This window comes from Prionailurus bengalensis, chromosome A3 (genome assembly GCF_016509475.1).
Source record: "Prionailurus bengalensis isolate Pbe53 chromosome A3, Fcat_Pben_1.1_paternal_pri, whole genome shotgun sequence".
In the NCBI taxonomy this organism is placed as follows: Eukaryota; Metazoa; Chordata; class Mammalia; order Carnivora; family Felidae; genus Prionailurus; species Prionailurus bengalensis.
In genome coordinates this window covers 21,315,566-21,333,183 of record NC_057354.1, presented here as the reverse complement: position 1 = coordinate 21,333,183, position 17,618 = coordinate 21,315,566, and the positions used below count along the sequence as shown (strand labels likewise).

The window sequence follows — 17,618 nt, the reverse complement described above, 5'->3', positions numbered from 1 at the left end:
GCAGAAAAGGCAGAAAGTGAGCCAGGAAGAGAGAAGGCCCTATAAGCCCCCAGCTGCCCAGCCAAGCCCAGGACCCTGAGCACCATCACCATCTTGTAAACACGCCATCTCCCGTCATCAAGAGGGGGCACGTGAAGACCAACTCGCGGCAAAAACGCCTACATTGTTTAGTCCCCCACAGATACAGACGGACGATCTACTACGGGCCACCAACCGTGGGCTCAAAGACAAAGAACACAGACAAGACTTCTGTCCTCCCAGAGCTCTGGCAGTTTCCCCACTTAAAACACAGCGGAGCTCAGAAGGACGTAACCTAGCCAACGTGATGCGCTCGCCACAGGCTGAGGCAGGATCTGAACCCAGACCTCTCTGGCCCCCAGACACACCCCCATCCACCACACCAGGCCTCCTCGGGGCTTTCTCAGGACCCGCAGGAGCTCCAGGACGCCCCCCACCCACCCAAACCCCCACCGTGGTGTGGCAGGAAGGCAAAGAGTCCCTGCTCAAGGATCTCCTGAGCAGCAGCACTTACCCAGGCCTCACCCCCCCGGACACCGCGGGGGCACATCCGGCGCTGCGGCTCAGGGTCCTGCAGCAAAGAAGGGGGCGCTGCCTGACGCACAGCCCCCAAAGCCGTCCAACCGAGAGTTTCCATCTGCTTCCAACAGAGCCTCAGAGCCCGCAACGCCTACGCAGGAGACAGCACCGGGAAGGGGCTTTAGTGCAAAACAAAGACACCGGAATCGGCCTCTGCCGCCCTGGGGCCCCGCGAGCGCCCCCAATTGAAAACTCACGCAACCGCTCTGCACAACGGGGGTTTTAACGCTTTCTCTCAAAGGCTGTTTGTTGACAAGGAAACGGGTTAACGCTCACATGGTCACTTCGTGGGCAACCGATGAAGCGCTTTGGGGGATTCGAGGCCCAGAGCCGGAGGTGGGTGTGTGCGTGAAAATCACGCGGCCCCGGGAGCTCTTCAGGCCCGGGGCCACACGGGGCTCCGCACCACTGGCGGCGGCACTCGGTCTGCGCGTCGCCGGACCCGCTTCTGGTAGTTGGCGGGACCCGAGTCTTCCCGGCGGAGGGGTGAGGGGGGCTGAGGGCGAGCGATCCGACCCGGGACACGCATCCTGAGAGGTCCGCACCGACGGAGGAGCTGGGCCCGAACCCAGGGGCGAGGCCTGGAACCGCGGCTGACCTCCGCCGGCTCTCCCCGACTCCTCGGGCCTCAGTTTCCCCGAAAGGTGGTGGGGGGCAGACCACGCGCCCAGCGATCCCCACAGTGGACTCACCCCGGGCAGCCGCGACCTATGGCGCGGGACAGCGGCCGTAGACACAGCCGACAGTGCGGGAAGCTGCGGATGTCTAGGGATTGCGGGAGATGGAAACCGGCGGCGTGGACTGCTCGGGAGAAACGGCCAGGCGACTACAGCAGCAGGAAGCTCCTCTTCCGCCCAGAGCCGGCGGAAATGCAGCTGGAGCGCGGGTGGCGTCCTAGAGCGGCGTTTCCGGGAGGCGGATTCCCGCGCAAACGGCCCTGCCGCGCCCCCTGGTGGCGCGGAGCTCAAATTCTGACTCCGTAGGGCCTGGAATAACTTCCAAGAGCAGCCTGAAATTTGGGAAATAACATTCACTCACTTGTTTTGCTTTTCTCTTTATTCTGTTTTTGCCACTGATTTGTCATTAACTTATAGAAATGGTTGCTTTTCCACGTGAGCAGCTGTTATTAGCAAGAGCTCATGCTGATTGCAGGGAGTTTGGACCAGAGGGTTCTTGCCTAATTGACCGCTGTATTCATAGTACCTAGTTTGGTGGCTGGCACAATTGAATAAATGAATGAATTCTGACCATATATTTGGACATTGTCAGAATAAAATATCGTTCTGATGTCCTGAAAGTATAACGTGAGAGTAACAGGGAAAAGTGGGCAAGTGCTTTGCTAAACTTAGTCCTAAAAATGAGTCTTTGAAGCAGTAGGGGTTTGATCAAATTTGCAGAGTGGCAGAGAAGATGGATAGAAGCCCCATGCTCCCGAAAGGACACTGCAGACAGGCATGAGACGGGGCTCATGGCTCCCAAATCTCACAAGCACTCACACTGCCAGCAATCTGGGCCACGTGTACCTCTCCAACCTGCCGCAACCCTGCCATTAACTCAGCCCACATTCTGAAGTGTAAACTTCCGTGTGCCTGAGGAGGGGTTCCCCCCCCCGCCCCGGTCAGATCCCTGGTGCTAACCAGGTCAGCACAATGTGGAAATCCAGGCCTGACGGATGCAACCGAGGAGGGTGGTGGGGGGGGTCTCTGAAGGTGAAGCACAGAGCAAAGGTCCAAGGCATGGTAGTCGCTACCCTTTACTATTTCTGAGAAAGCTTCTGTCACTGTGAGGACACTGTGGGATTGTTCAGGAGGTTGAGAGAATGTGCTGTGTTTGAAAAGGCAGCACTCTCAGTAGAAATACAAGGCTACCCACATGTGTAATTTAAAATGTTCTAAGAGCCACGTTAAGAACGTACCAAAAAAAGGTGAAACTAATTTTAATAGTAGATTTCATTTAACCCAGTATAACCAAAATATTACTGCAGCAGGTATTTTTACATTTTAACGTACTTTTAAATGATTAATGATCACTGGGTGTTGTATGTAAGCGATGAATTCTGGGAACCCACTCCCAAAGCCAAGAGCACACTGCATACACTGTATGTTAGTTAACTTGACAATAAATTATATTTTAAAAAAATTATTGATGAGATATTTGCTATCTTTTCTTCCCTGTACAAAGTCTTTGGAATCTGGTGCATGTTTAACACTAACAGCACATTTGGACGAGCTGCATTTCCAGTGCTCCATAAGCCACCGTGGCTGCTGGCTGCTGTGTTCATCAGCTTTTGGATCAGCCCTTTTGAGCCAGAGGAGCGAAGAAGCAAGCGGGAGGCTGAGAGCATGTCCCTTCTACAGTCCCCAGCACCCCCATGAATCTGGGACATTCTAGACGGGGCAGGGCCTCCCGCATGGCTCAGGTTGGGGGCCTTATTGTCCTGAGCTGGAGATTAAGGCAAGGGTGCTCTAAGAAGATTGTGAAAGAGCAGAGCAATGATTCAATCCTAGATTACTCTCCTGCACCCTTTGCTCCCATGATGCCAGGGAAGGGATCTGGGGCAGTTCATTTGTGCATCCCCGGTGCCTGCAAGAAGATTCTAAGAGGCGTGGCTGACGCTCATTCATCATTAGTGTAACAGGCTGTTAAAATGGCCATTTCAGCAAGACACCAAGGTGGCATATATAGGTAGGCATGATATAGGGAGAATATAGGTAGGAATGAACTGCTGAACAACAACAAACTGCTGTTATGGTAAGCAAATTGTGGCCCAATGTTGGCAATTTTTGAAGGTTCCGTCTAATAAAATGGCAGCTGCCTTCCAGAGAAAGTATTGGACCAGATCTAGAATTTACTGCTTGTGACTCAATTTTTGAAGGTTCCATCTAATAAAGTGGCAGCTGCCTTCCAGAGAAAGTATTGGACCAGATCTAGAATTTACTGCTTGTGACTCCAAATTCTCTCTTCCAAGGTGACGGTATTCGCAGTATACATAGCCATTAAAAAGAGGGAGAATTATGAATTCTATTTCTTAAGATAGTCCCACCCCCTGTCCCCAAGAGGGAGAACAAGAGGAGTACCTGAGTACCAGGAGTTCCAGCAGAAAAATCTGGGAGCTTGATATAGGTTACCTGAAGGTGGGGAGCACAGGTGAGCCCCGCCTACCCTACGTCTCAGGCCAAGGTGCATCATCTTCTTCCGCAGGTGTAGAATCTGGGGTAGTGAGGCAGGTAGAATAGGGACATGTCGGGTAACTTCCGGGGAAAGGACAAGGAACAGGGAACTGGCCTGGCACCTGTTGAATAACAGGATGCCCGTGGCCAGGATTAGCCACCGAGAGGCTCAACTGCAGCATAAATCCCCAATTAACCTGCAACTGAAGAGAATGACCCGTCCAGTGGGGGGCGCTAGAGGACGACTCCTAGATCTTGACTGCATACGAAGGTTCCCAAGAGAAAAATCAAGGCCAGCGCAAGGGATCAGGCTGGCGCATGCGTAATGGTATACAGAGGTCTTGGGACTATTTCCAGAACCCTACAGGAATGTTCCACCTGTGATTATAACTGCCTGTTAATCAGAATCCCGCATCTACGCAGCGCCACTCAAATTCTCTGAGCGTGCCTGCACAACCTCGTCTTCGAGCGTGTACTTTTGCTTTACAATAAAGCTTCTCATTTATGTTTTACTCTGATTCTGCCTTGAATTCTTTCTTGCCGCAAAGTCAAGGACCTGGCACCGGCTGGTGGTTGAGGGCTCAGGACCCAAGAACTTCCCCAGTCTCCCGTGTCAGTAGGAATGTCCATCTGCTACCCAAGATGTCCCGCCCAAGAGAGAGCCCGCTAGGGTGAGGAGACCCCAAGGAGAGAGCCTGTTCATATCCCTAGGAGAATGAAGGGTGCAGGAGTGGGTTTCCCCAAAGAAGCCCTGGAATAAAGAGGCCAAGAGAGAAAGACTTACATTAAATATGTGCCCAACCTGGAGACTAGTCTCCCCCCACCTTAATCTTTATTCCATCTGTTCAGATCCTGGAGCTATTGGGGATAGGGAAGTGGGTGGAGTCCTCCCGGTGAAAAGAAACACATTTGGATAAGGGAGAAGTTTCCTGGCCCCTCCCAACAAATAGCAGCCCACCCTATGCTTGGCCCCAGCTGGTGAGAGAAATCTTACCTATAAGTTATCATTGAAAATGTGGTTCGTATATTGGACTGGGCTTTTAAAATAATTGAATAAAAACTATGTTCCCTATTTTTTGTGATTGTAATACTTATTATCTAAGAATGATCAGAAAAGCTATGAGGCCTGCCTTATAGTTTTCTAGAGTCAAGGAAAAGATACTTCCATTTAGAAAGTCTAAAGAGGGGCACTTGGGTGGCTCAGTCGGTTGGGCGTCCGACTTCAGCTCAGGTCATGATCTCACAGTCCGTGAGTTTGAGCTCTGCATCGGGCTCTGTGCTGACAGCTCAGAGCCTGGAGCCTGTTTCAGATTCTGTGTCTCCCTCTGTCTCTTCCCCTCCCCTACTCACACTCTGTCTCTGTCTCTCTCAAAAATAAATAAACATTAAAACTTTTTTTAAAAAAAAAGAAAGTCTAAAGAGACAGGCAAAAAAAAAAAAAGTATGATTGCATACCAGGAGTCTTGCTTTCAACAAACTGGTCACATTAATAAAGATATGGACTGTGGCTGGGAGGCCAACATTCCACCATGCTGGAGTTTGTGACCTCACAGTGGCTGAGAGATCCCTGTGGTCTAGAGCCCCTTCTTTGGGGAGGTGGAGCTGAAGCTTGTTGGGCAGATTGTTCCAAGGAGGTGGTGTCCAGGGTCCAGGCTGGAAGCCAAGAACCAGCCCTGTGAGACCTGCAGGAGCTCCAGGCCCTGTCCCCTTACTAAGAATGCCCACCATGCTGGAAACCGTACTGTACCTGGCCATTGTCCTCCTTTGCTTCTTACTGCTCCTCTGTTACTGTGTCTTTCGGGAGAAGTAGACTGGCTCCTGCAGGGAGGGACTGAGACCTGACAGAAGCCATAGCCAGTCTAGACCCTCAGCACCTCTCAAGCAGGACAAGCTCTTCCTAAGCTGCTCGTGGCCTGAATCTTGGCCTGTTCTGGGGTCTCCAATAGCCCCAGGCCCTCACCAGATGCTTCCCACCATGGTTGGTTTCCACTCACATCTCAGCCTCTCCTGTCTAGGTCGGCTAGCTGGGTCCCTCCCAGCCTCTCTCCTACTAGTTTTGCTTCTGGTTCATTTTTGTCCTGGGCTGAGGACCACTGGTTCTGGAGAGGGACTCAGCATGGGCTCAGCGAAGTTATAATTGGCTCAGGACTCTGCCATGGAGACAGGCATGAGAAGATGTGGCCCTCTCCGCCTCCAGAGGTTGGCAAGGCTGGGCCCTGGAGAACTGGAGTCCTAGCTAAAGACTGATAAACTCAGCGATGACTTTAGACTTCCTTTCTATCCACGGTGGACAATCCTTGAAAACAACCTTCTTGACTAATAAAGCTGGATGTTCCTAGCTAATTAACTCGGCTGAACAACAACTTGGAACCTTCCTTGTTAACTGAATCACTGAGATATTTGAGGGTCGTTACTTAAACTTTCCTGGCTTGTTAACTTTCTTGCTTGAATACTTGGGCATTCTAGGATAATATTTGACTTTGCCTCATTATCTTTCAGCATGGTAGCCGACCACATTCATTCTTCACTCTTAAAACCTTGGATTTTCCTGACCAAGAGCATCGGAGCTCCCCCCTCCCCCAATACCACCCCCGGGCTATTTCTCTGGGACTTCCAAGATAAAAACAGAAGAATGCTTCTATGATTCCACCATTATGTATGATATTGGGAAATGGATTGTGACATATATTGTATTTCTAGAATTCTAAGAAATTTTTTAAGTTATAAATGGATATTAGTGTTTATCAAGTGATGGTGATGATCACAATGTTGATCCTAAAATGTATTAAACCATCTTCCTCTAACTCAGCACCTATTTTTTTCATGTTTATTTGTTTTTGAAAGAGAGAGAGAGACACAAAGCAAGCAGGGAAGGGGCAGAGAGAGAGGGAGACACAGAATCCGAAGCAGGTGCCAGGCTCTGACCTGTCAGCACACAGCCCAACGGGGGGCTTGAACTCACGAACCTCAAGATCATGACCTGAGTTGAAGTCAGACGCTTGACTGACTGAGCCACCCAGGCACCCCACTCAACATCTACTTTTAAAAATTTTTTTAAATGTGTTTTTTTGTTTTAATTTTTGAGACAGAGAGAGACAGAGCATGAGCAGGGGAGTGGCAGAGAGAGAGGGAGACACAGAATCTGAAGCAACTGTCAGCCCAGAGCCCGACACAGGGCTCGAACTCACAGACGGTGCGATGGTGACCTGAGCTAAAGTCAGACACTTAACCGACTGAGCTACCCAGGCGCCCCAATGTCTTATCTATTTTCAAGTTTAAAACTAATAAAGTTTTAATAATAAAACTGAGGTTCAGAAAGATGAAGTGAATTGCTAATACAGCTAATATGCGGCAGGGAATAATTTTAACTGTGTCTGTTGTATTGGTTTCCTAGGGCTGCCATAACAAAGCACCACCAACTGTGTGGCTTACAATGGCAGAAATTTATTCTCTCGTTTTTCCGGAGGCTAGAAGTCTGAAATCAACTGGTCAGACGACATTCACAAGATAGGAGCACAGTTCCCGCCCTTCAGGGACATGGGGGCCAAGGCTAATTCCACCTGAAAGTTGCCAACATATTTTTAAAGATGTTTACGACTATTTTCATGAGCTGGACTGTAATTTACCTTCCTTCACTGACCTTGTCTAATTTGGGGGTTATGGTTGTTACACGAACTGAGAACAGCTCCTTCTTTTTTTATTATCTTGGAGACCGTGTAAGGCTGAAAAGCTGGGTATGATGCTTTCTTTCGGGAAATAGTGTTAACTAATGATTCAATATTTTATTATTTAAAAATTAAAAAAAATTTTCAGTTTATTTTGAGAGACAGAAAGCGAGAGAGAAAGCGCGCGCGCGCGCGCACACACACACACACACACACACACACAAGAGTCAGGGGTGGGGGCAGAGAGAGAGGGAAAGAGTGAACTCCACGTGGGCTCCTGGAACCTATGAACTCACCGGATCATGACCTGAGTAGAAACCAAGAGTCAGTCGCTCAACCAACTGAGCCACCCAGCTGCCCTGCCTGATTCAACATTTTTAAACTGTTACAAGATTATTCAGGTTTTCTATTTTTCCTTAAGACAATTTTGCTATATATTTTTCAGGAATGTGTTCATTTTACCTAAGTTTTGAATTTTATTTTTGTCTAATTTTTTACTCTCTGCTCTGACTGTACTATGACCCCTTTCTTTTTTTTTTTTTTCTTAAAGTCATGTTTTTAATGAGGCGAAATTCTTCTAGTAGAGAATTAACCATTGGAAGGTGAACAGTTCAGTGGCATTTAGTACATTCGCAGTGATGTGCAACCAGCATTTGTGAAAGCTGAAAGGAAAATAGGGTCACATGTGTCCAGGGGTTTTATTTTTATTTTATTTTATTTTTTGAAATTTATTGTCAAATTGGTTTCCATACAACACCCAGTGCTCATCCCAAAAGGTGCCCTCCTCACTACCCATCACCCACCCTCCTCTCCCTCCCACCCCCCATCAACCCTCACTTTGTTCTCAGTTTTTAAGAGTCTCTTATGCTTTGGCTCTCTCCCACTCTAACCTCTTTTTTTTTTTCCTTCCCCTCCCCCATGGGTTTCTGTTAAGTTTCTCAGGATCCACATAAGAGTGAAAACATAAAGGGGCGCCTGGGTGGCGCAGTCGGTTAGGCGTCCGACTTCAGCCGGGTCACGATCTCGCGGCCCGTGAGTTTGAGCCTCGCGTCAGGCTCTGGGCTGATGGCTCGGAGCCTGGAGCCTGTTTCCGATTCTGTGTCTCCCTCTCTCTCTGCCCCTCCCCCGTTCATGCTCTGTCTCTCTCTGTCCCAAAAATAAATAAATGTTGAAAAAAAAAAAAGAGTGAAAACATATGGTATCTGTCTTTCTCTGTATGGCTTATTTCACTTAGCATCACACTCTCCAGTTCCATCCACGTTGCTACAAAGAGCCATATTTCATTCTTTCTCATTGCCATGTAGTACTCCATTGTGTATATAAACCACAATTTCTTTATCCATTCATCAGTTAATGGACATTTAGGCTCTTTCCATAATTTGGCTATTGTTGAGAGTGCTGCTATAAACATTGGGGTACAAGTGCCCCTATGCATCAGTACTCCTGTATCCCTTGGGTAAATTCCTAGCAGTGCTACTGCTGGATCATAGGTTAGGTCTATTTTTAATTTTCTGAGGAACCTCCACACTGTTTTCCAGAGCGGCTGCACCGATTTGCATTCCCACCAACAGTGCAAGAGGGTTCCCGTTTCTCCACATCCTCTCCAGCATCTATAGTCTCCTGATTTGTTCATTTTGGCCACTCTGACTGGCGTGAGGTGATATCTGAGTGTGGTTTTGATTTGTATTTCCCTGATGAGGAGCGATGTTGAGCATCTTTTCATGTGCCTGTTGGCCATCCGGATGTCTTCTTTAAAGAAGTGTCTATTCATGTTTTCTGCCATTTCTTCACTGGGTTATTTGTTTTTGGGGTGTGGAGCTTGGTGAGCTCTTTATAGATTTTGGATACTAGCCCTTTGTCCGATATGTCATTTGCAAATATCTTTTCCCATTCCGTTGGTTGCCTTTTAGTTTTGTTGGTTGTTTCCTTTGCTGTGCAGAAGCTTTTTATCTTCATGAGGTCCCAATAGTTCATTTTTGCTTTTAATTCCCTTGCCTTTGGGGATGTGTCGAGTAAGAGATTGCTACGGCTGAGGTCAGAGAGGTCTTTTCCTGCTTTCTCCTCTAGGGTTTTGATGGTTTCCTGTCTCACACTCAGGTCCTTCATCCATTTTGAGTTTATTTTTGTGAATGGTGTATGAAAGTGGTCTAGTTTCAACCTTCTGCATGTTGCTGTCCAGTTCTCCCAGCACCATTTGTTAAAGAGACTGTCTTTTTTCCATTGGATATTCTTTCCTGCTTTGTCAAACATTAGTTGGCCATACGTTTGTGGTCTAGTTCTGGGGTTTCTGTTCTATTCCGTTGGTCTATGTGTCTGTTTTTGTGCCAATACCATGCTGTCTTGATGATTACAGCTTTGTAGTAGAGGCTAAAGTCTGGTATTGTGATGCCTCCTGCTTTGGTCTTCTTCAAAATTACTTTGGCTATTCGGGGCCTTTTGTGGTTCCATATGAATTTTAGGATTGCTTGTTCTAGCTTCGAGAAGAATGCTGGTGCAATTTTGATTGGGATTGCATTGAATGTGTAGATAGCTTTGGGTAGTATTGACATTTTGACAATATTTATTCTTCCAGTCCATGAGCACGGAATGTTTTTCCATTTCTTTATATCTTCTTCAATTTCCTTCATAAGCTTTCTATAGTTTTCAGCACACAGATCTTTTACATCTTTGGTGAGATTTATTCCTAGGTATTTTATGCTTCTTGGTGCAATTGTGAATGCGATCAGTTTCTTTATTTGTCTTTCTGTTGCTTCATTATTAGTGTATAAGAATGCAACTGATTTCTGTACATTGATTTTGTATCCCACAACTTTGCTAAATTCATGTATCAGTTCTTTTTTTTTAATTAAAAACATTTTTTTTAACGTTTATTTATTTTTGAGACAGAGAGAGACACAGCATGAATGGGGGAGGGGCAGAGAGAGAGGGAAACACAGAATCGTAAGCAGGCTCCAGGCTCTGAGCCATCAGCCCAGAGCCCGACGCGGGGCTCGAACTCGCGGACCGCGAGATCGTGACCTGAGCTGAAGTCGGACGGCTTAACCGACTGAGCCACCCAGGCGCCCCTTTAATTTTCTTTTTAACATTTATTTATTTTTGAGACAGAGAGAGACAGAGCATGAATGGGAGAGGGTCAGAGAGAGAGGGAGACACAGAATCCGAAACAGGCTCCAGGCTCTGAGCGGTCAGCACAGAGCCCGACGCGGGGCTCGAACTCACGGACCGCGAGATCATGACCTGAGCTGAAGTCAGACGCTTAACTGACTGAGCCACCCAGGCGCCCCTCATGTATCAGTTCTAGCAGACTTTTGGTGGAGTCTATCGGATTTTCCATGTACAATATTATGCTATGACCCCTTTCTCATTCCTAAAATTGTTTGCCTCTGCTGCTCTACGTATGGTTATGTTCATTTTCTGCCATTTTACGTTCTGTTTTTGTAATTTCATTGATTTGCTCCATTTAGATCTGTTCGAGTGTCCTTTTTTCTTATTATTTTTTTAACGCCTCCAGTGCTATGAGCAGACAGATGGAATTCTTCTTGCATTTTAGAATTGAGTCCCTCTTTCATAGCAAGAATGAGGATTTCTCTTCTCCTGTGTCAACATTTAAAGCTCATCTATTGGCGTACCTGGGTGGCTCAGTCAGCTAAGCATTTCACTCTGGGTTTCAGCTCAGGTCATGATCTCATGGTTCGTGAGTTGAAGCCCTGCACCGGGCTCTGCGCTGACAGTGTGGAACCTGCTTAGGATTCTCTGTCCTCCCCCTCTCTGCCCCTCCCTTGCTCATGAGCATGTGCATTCTCTCTCTCTCTCTCTCTCAAAAATAAATAAACATGAAAAAAATAAAATTAATTGGGGCGCCTGGGTGGTTCAGTCGGTTGAGCATCCAACTTCGGCTCAGGTCATGATCTCACGGTTTGTGAGTTCGAGCCCCGCGTCGGGCTCTGTGCTGACAGCTCAGAGCCTGGAGCCTGCTTCAGATTCTGTGTCCCCCTCTCTCTCCGCCCCACCCCTGCTTGTGCTCTGTCTCTCTCTGTCTTTCAAAAATGAATAAACATTAAAAAAGTGTTTTTAATAAATAAATAAATAAAAATAATAAAAAATAAAGCTCATTTGTTACAGGCCATGCAGTGAGATGTCGAGGTAAGACCCCATCCAGTTCCTAACTACTTCGCATACTATTCCTCTGCCCCTTCCCTGACTTCAGCTTCAGATTCTTCTTCCTCCCTTTCCCCGAACTTCCTGTTCTCCCTTTCTACGTGAGCCCTTCAATACCCTACCAAAGCATATCACTTCCAAGAAGCCACCTTTTTGGAAATTAATAGAGGGATAACTCTATTCATGGTTCCACAGAGGCTTTTGGATCCATACTTCCTCACATTCACCATGCAAAATCAAGGAAGAAAGTATGACCTACCCAGCTTGGGTCTCACATCCAGTTTTTTGTCAGCGGAGGGCAGGACACCATAAGTGACATTTACAACTCGATTGAATTCAACAGGAAAAGAAGAAAGAAAACCACAAGAAAACCAGGGAGAAAGAGTGACTAGGTCCAAACTCTGGATAGCCCAGCCACTTAATATCCAGATCCTCATGAAAATAGGCAATTTGTTGGTCCTAGTTTTTCCAAGAATACCTCTAAATGTAGGCATTGAAATGTAATGCTGTTGGCTGGTGATGGTCTGTATCACATGAGGAAAGCATTCATTTAATCCAAGTATGCCGAAATATACTTTTCTGATCAGGAATAGAAATTAAGTATTACCAAAAAAAGAGAAATTAAATATTACCAAACACATTTTTAAGCACCTATTAAATTGCTCTTAGATTGGGGCGCCTGGGTGGCTCAGTTGGTTGAGCGGCCGACTTCAGCTCAGGTCATGATCTCGCGGTCCGTGAGTTCGAGCCCTGTGTCGGACTCTGTGCTGACAGCTCAGAGCCTGGAGCCTGCTTCTGTTTCTGTGTCTCCCTCTCTCTCTGCCCCTCCCCCATTCATGCTCTGTCTCTCTCTGCCTTTCAAAAATGAATAAATGTTTAAAAAAAATTAAAAAAAATAAATAAGTTGCTCTTAGATTGATTTCTGGGTTTGAATTTTGACTCTGATATCTTCTGTTTAGGAGAAGCAATTTGCCAAGGGCCCTGTGGGCATGAGAACCATGCAAGGCTTTTGACTCCTTTTCCCCCCAGGTCCTTTCTTAGAGCTGTGTTTTGCAGTGAGCAAACCTTGAAGGATGAGATAAAGTCTCCTCCCACACTAAAAGCAGGCTTACTTCTGTTTGCTCCAGGTGGCAAATCCCGAGGCTCAGTGTTCCTCTTTTGTAACACTGTAACGCATTGTGTGTCCAGGCAGCCATCATGGGCCCTGCACCACTCCGTGAGACCTCGGAGGCTCGGGAACCAACAACATCAAGAAACTTAAAGCCCTCTCTGCTTTGCCACTGTAATAAGGTCCTCAGACTGCCTCAGGAATTTTCTGTCCTCTGCCAGCACCTACGAAACAACGGGCTAACCGGTTAGCTCACAAGTAGGGTTCATTCTCAGATCATGCACACTTCTTAACAGGTTAACTGCGTGATCTTGTACACATGAATTAAACTTTCTGAGCTTTTGTTTCCTCATCAGCGAAATTAATAATAGTAGGGTTTATCTTATATGATTGACGTGATTAAACGAATCAAAATGCCTGGAATATTGGGTGCATTCAACACTTAGTCATTATTAGTTGATATTATGGTTGTAGCTGTCATCTGTAGCGTTGATGGGATGGGGCATTGCAGTGACAGCATGCTATGAAAAACACTGTTACACCATTTCCTCCGGCAGGCCGTTGCTGTCGGCCCTGGCTAAGTAGGTCCCCACTATTACACCACCATGCCCATTTCCTTTGTAGCACTTGTCATGATTTTAAATTATTGCATTTGCTGATTCATTATCTCCACAAGAATATAACAGCAAGAAAATATATCAGAACCCTGTCTTCTGCAATACATGTCCAGTGCTTAGCCCAGTCCCTAACATGAAGCAGCTGCTCAGTATATTTTTTCTGTGCGGATGGGAGTCTAGATGAACATCTAGATGGATGAATGGATGAGTGCGTAGGTGGATGGATGGATGAGAAAGTTGGTGCCCTCTAACTATTTCCTCTTAGGGGTAAATGGATGGATGGATGGATGGATGCGGCGATGGGAAAGTGAAGGGTTGGATACTTGGCGGGTCAGATATTGACCTCCTCTCCACCAGGGGGCGATAAGAGGCAGCGCGCGCGCGTTCAGCCTGGGAGATGCCTCTCTAGGGCGCATCCCGCCGTCGAGCTGCATTTCCGCCGGCGCGGGCCGGGTGTAGCAGTTTCCTGCGGCAGTGGCTGCTGTCCCAAATAGTCCTGAACGATTAGGAGGCGTGCCGCACCCTCTCGCGCCGTCCCCTATGACCCTGCCGGCGACAGGCCCGGCTCCCCGGGTGAGTCGCTGCGGGGCCGCGATGCACAGGAACCCCCCCGCGGCCTCCCAAGGCCGGTGCAACATTTCCCGCCCCCCCCCGACAGGAAGAGAAACTGAGGCCCGAGGGGACGGGGAGAGCCGGCGGAGGTCAGCCCCGATTTCAGGCCCCGCTCCTGGGTCCGGGCCCAGCCCCTCCGCCGGCTGCGGACCTCTCGGGATGCGTGTCCCCGAGAATGGGACTCTGGGTCTGATCCCCCGCGTGCGGGGAAGACTCGTGTCCCGCCAACTACCAGAAGCGGGTCCGGCGACGCGCGGGCCGAGTGCCGCCGCCAGTGGTGCGGAGCCCCGTGTGGCCCCGGGCCTGAAGAGCTCCCGGGGCCGCGTGATTTTCACGCACACACCCACCTCCGGCTCTGGGCCTCGAATCCCCCAAAGCGCTTCATCGGTTGCCCACGAAGTGACCATGTGAGCGTTAACCCGTTTTCTTGTCAACAAACAGCCTTTGAGAGAAAGCGTTAAAACCCCCGTTGTGCAGAGCGGTTGCGTGAGTTTTCAATTGGGGGCGCTCGCGGGGCCCCAGGGCGGCAGAGGCCGATTCCGGTGTCTTTGTTTTGCACTAAAGCCCCTTCCCCGTGCTGTCTCCTGCGTAGGCGTTGCGGGCTCTGGGGCTCTGTTGGAAGCAGATGGAAACTCTCGGTTGGACGGCTTTGGGGGCTGTGCGTCAGGCAGCGCCCCCTTCTTTGCTGCAGGACCCTGAGCCGCAGCGCCGGATGTGCCCCCGCGGTGTCCGGGGGGTGAGGCCTGGGTAAGTGCTGCTGCTCAGGAGATCCTTGAGCAGGGGACTCGTTGCCTTCCTGCCACACCACGGTGGGGGGTTTGGGTGGGTGGGGGGGCGTCCTGGAGCTCCTGCGGGTCCTGAGAAAGCCCCGAGGAGGCCTGGTGTGGTGGATGGGGGTGTGTCTGGGGCCCGAGAGGTCTGGGTTCAGATCCTGCCTCAGCCTGTGGCGAGCGCATCACGTTGGCTAGGTTACGTCCTTCTGAGCTCCGCTGTGTTTTAAGTGGGGAAACTGCCAGAGCTCTGGGAGGACAGAAGTCTTGTCTGTGTTCTTTGTCATTGAGCCCACGGTTGGTGGCGCGTAGTAGATCGTCCGTCTGTATCTGTGGGGGACTAAACAATGTAGGCGTTTTTGCCACGAGTTAGTCTTCACGTGCCCCCTCTTGATGACGGGAGATGACGTCTTTACATGAGATGGTGATGGCGCTCAGGGTCCTGGGCTTGGCTGGGCAGCTCTCCTCTGCCTGGGAACATAGGCTACTGACATGGGCTGCCTGTGTCCAGGTCAGCAGTGATAGTTCAGGGAAGGGAATTGCTAAAAGCGTTTCCCCATCTTGGGAACGTCCACTCCTGTCCCTTCCAAACCTGGGGCTTTCCTGCACTTCCTCTTTCCTACCCACTTTTAGATGTCACTTGGTGCCAATGTCGGGCTCACTGGTAATTCAGGCAGAGGATTCAGGGAAAGAGTTGTCCTGTGTTTGGAGGCTCCACGTCCACACCTTCCAGGAGTTTTCCCACATCCCTTCTTCTCTGTAGACACCTTGGGCCCCCAGGGCCTTCGGGGCAGTTGTGTATACGTTAGGGTCACTGTTGGAGCTTTCACTTCTGCCCCTGCTGTTGGGAACCAGGCTATATGTGTCACTTGAGTTCTCTTCGAGGCCCAGCATAGTTGCTGTCAGACAGCCACAGCACTCCCATAAATCCGGCATTGGCGTCCTTTCCAGCCTCTCACTGGTTAATTATGCATTAATCAGCATTGGCCACCCTGTCATAGACCAAGCACTGTCTCCCCCTAGGATTGTAGGGTTAACTACTGTCTTCTCTATGAGGAAATAGCATGTCTGTTTAGGAAATAATAACAGCCGATCTTTGTCAAATGCTTACTTTACTATCTGCTAACCACTGTGCTTAGACCTTTCCTGATGCTTGCCCTGCCCTGCCCTGCCCTGGTGTGAGCAGGGACATGTTGGGGGCCCATTCTTGGGTTCTTGTCTATTGCAGATGAGCCCACTGTGTGGAGAGACATCATGGGAGTTCTATCAGGAACATTCTAGACCCCATTGTCCTTGAGGTAAGATCTCTGGTGTGTTCTCTGGAGTGTTGGTTCCTTGCATCTGGTACCATCATGTGGGGGTTCCTAGGGGCTTCCTAAGAAGGTATAGGGGAGCTGAGAAGTGAGAAGGTAATGTCCATGCGTCCTCAGATCTGTTCCCCACCTCAGCCCCAGGTAACCTAGATCACATCTGGTCCCTGACATGTCTTCAATGGCTGCTGCAGAGGAAAGGCCTCCAGAGTCTCACTGGGTGATGAGAGCTCTCTGGGGTATCTACCTTCCCTCCCTGGAGTGACGGCAGAAGCATGTTTTTAATGGGAAACGAGTGGACCCATGCATCAGAGTCTCCCGTCCCCTGGGTTTGAATCCCCTTCTGCTGCTCTCTAAGTCAGTGATCTATTCAGAACCTTATTTTCTTCATTTAAAACAACAAACTTATGATAGTAGTGACTTCTGTGCTGCTTGAAACCACAGGATCCCTATCGTTTCCAACCCTAATATTTGCCCAGTGTTTGTGTCCAAAGTGACTTTTCTTTGATTCCACTTGGCAGGGAGGTTCTATGGGGCTTTTGCAAGAAAGAGTGGCCACTCACGGGGTCCTGTGCTTGGGTGGTTTTCCCAGATTCCACCTATTCCACAGGCCAGTAGCACCTGCTCCCCTTCCTAGGTCTCTCTCTCTCTCTACCCTTGCATGCACCTGCATTCAGAAGCGATCACGGGCTGTCTGTGCTCTGGTCATTGATAATGCAGGGAGAGGAATTGTTGAAAGCAGTTTCCCGTGTTTGGAGGGTCCACACCCATCCCTTTCAAATGCTGGCGCTTTCACACACTCCTGCTTCTCCCCAGCTAGTGCTGTGTGGTCTCAGGCATTGAGGGCTGCTGTGTGAGAGTCAATGACGGGAGACTTGAGCTTGGCCTTTCTCAGCTTGGCCTCCTGTTACGGGAAAACAGGCTATGTCGGTGGCGAGGTTTCGAAACTTTCTGGGGTTTAAGGAGCCAGGATGAATTCTGCATGATGACGTTACGCGATGCTGGGTGGTTTATACTGATTGCCATAACGTTTTCAAAGGGAAGTCTCTTTTTGGATATGGTGGCCCTGTGCACGCCTTTGAAGGGGTGGAACGTGATGGGAAATAGAAAGGTATTGGGTGGTGGGGGGAGCAACACGAGAAGGAGTTTGACGCAGGGATGAGCACAAGCACTTGGGAGACAGATATGCAGGGATGTAATAGACAGTGGAGAGAGGCTGCGGTGGTGGCCTTCACTCCCAACATGGGGGATGGGGGCTCAGTGGGAGGAGCCTCTGAGCTTGAGCCCTCCAGCCACCTCTCTACCAATTACTATATCTGCTCTTGCCCTGCAAAGGCCCAATTGTTAAGAGATCGTTTTATTTTGACCCTACTCTGGGAACATTGAGATTCATTTTTGAGCTGTGTTTGGTGTGAAACAAAACTGGCGGCTCGTCCCTGATGAATGGGGGCATTCTCACTGAGAGCAGCTTGAAGACAGTTGAGAGAGAACATTGGAAACCAAACGCATGTTGTGACCCTCTGCTCTTCACCCTAGGGATGCTGCCTCGGATCTAGAGATTGTTGGAAGAATCCTTAAGGAGATGGAGCATTGGTCCTCTCAGGATGACCT

The 17,618-nt window shown here is 49.0% G+C and overlaps 1 non-coding gene across 1 annotated transcript; it reads left to right on the top strand.

The window, feature by feature from the left end:
- Positions 1-16,672: 16,672 nt before the first annotated feature.
- LOC122467406 lies at positions 16,673-16,806 on the top strand. The gene has a single exon (XR_006292938.1). It is a non-coding gene; the product is annotated as a small nucleolar RNA SNORA71 (small nucleolar RNA).
- Positions 16,807-17,618: the final 812 nt, after the last annotated feature.